The following is a 1,751-nucleotide window of genomic DNA, read 5'->3' as shown; positions in this document are numbered from 1 at the left end:
GACAATGGTAAGTGTAAGTCTAGGTGACGCTAGATTATCAAGTCTAGGTGACGCTCGGTGATCAAGTCTAGGTGACGCTCAATGATCAAATCTAGCGTCACGCTAGACGTTCAAGTCTAGGTGACGCTCAATGATCAAGTCTATGTGACACTCAATGATCAAGTCTAAGTGACGCTAGATTATCAAGTCTAGGTGACGCTCGATGATCAAGTCTAGGTGACGCTCAATGATCAAGTCTAGCGTCATGCTAGATGTTCAAGTCTAAGTGACGCTCAATGATCAAGTCTATGTGACACTCAATGATCAAGTCTAGCTGACGCTAGATTATCAAGTCTTGGTGACGCTCGATGATCAAGTCTAGGTGACACTCAATGATCAAGTCTAGCGTCACGTTAGAAGTTCAAGTCTAGGTGACGCGGAGAGAAAGTTTGACAACCTCCACGTGGTCTCTCTGGATGCGAATACTCAAAGGTGTATTCGTAACTAATGTCAAACGGTTTGTTAGGATTTTAAAATTAATATTTACAATATTGTACTGTCACACATTAATTCTATTTATACCTACTTCAAAATACATGGCCTATTTAATGAAAATATGTAGAAAAGCATTTAAATAATATTATGTAACTTTTATATTATATTATTAACCTTTTCATATTTTATATGTTTTGTTAGTTTTTAACTTTTAGAATGAATTTGAGTAACTTTTTTAATTTGTTTTTACTTTTAAACACAATTTGCTATTTTAATAACAATCTATGTATCTATATGTCTATTATATAGTTGACATTGCATTATTATTTAACCTTTTTATATGTTTTATTTAACTGCCAATTATTATCATAAAATGGATTTGTTATTTTTGTATTCATTTGTTTTAATATATTCATTATGTTATACTACAATATTATGTAACTTTTTAAATTTATTTTTACTTTTACTTATATAATATGTTTTTACGTCTGAACGAATAACTTTTAATAGTTGAGATTGTATTTAGCTCTCCATAACTTTGAAATTCATTTCTGTATGAATAAATTTCAATAACAATCTAAATATCTGTTAGTATAGTTGTTATTGATTTTTCAAATTTGTTTTGAATCTGTAACGTACAGTTAACTATATTTGGTATTGGTATTTGAACACCAATTGTCATTAGATTATAATACTTTTAATCACTATTATGTATATGTCAAGAACTTGTGATTTATGTCCGTATGAATAACTAAATAACTGAATAAAAGTCCAAATGTATGTTAGTAGAGGTAGACTGTATTGTTATGTTTGTATTGTTTTTACTGTGATAGGTAACGTTGCAACTTTGTAACTTTGCAACGTTAGTTAAAATTATTTAAACTTTTTATATGTTTTAATATTAATATCATAAAATGGATTTGTTATTTTTGTATTCATTTGTTTTAATATATGTAACTTTTTTAAGTTGTTTTTACTTTTACTTATATAATATGTTTTTACGTCTGAACGAATAAATTTTAATAATAAGCTATATATCTATTAGTATATTGTACATTGTATTTACAATCGTATGCGGTGATTGTATTGATTGAAAATACATATTATACTATGTAACTTTTTACATTTTGTTTTGTACTTTGTAACCACCATTTGTTATTATCATTGGTTACGATTTTAACATTCTAATTATAACATGTTTTTACTATTATGTTTATGCCAATAACTTTTAAACACAATTTGCTATTTAACTTTTTAAATATTTGTTAATAGAATAT

The sequence above is a fragment of the Acyrthosiphon pisum genome, unplaced genomic scaffold, assembly GCF_005508785.2.
Source record: "Acyrthosiphon pisum isolate AL4f unplaced genomic scaffold, pea_aphid_22Mar2018_4r6ur Scaffold_20712;HRSCAF=21911, whole genome shotgun sequence".
Lineage (NCBI taxonomy): Eukaryota > Metazoa > Arthropoda > Insecta > Hemiptera > Aphididae > Acyrthosiphon > Acyrthosiphon pisum.
The sequence above is the reverse complement of the archived record's forward strand: the minus strand, read 5'-3'. Positions refer to the sequence as shown.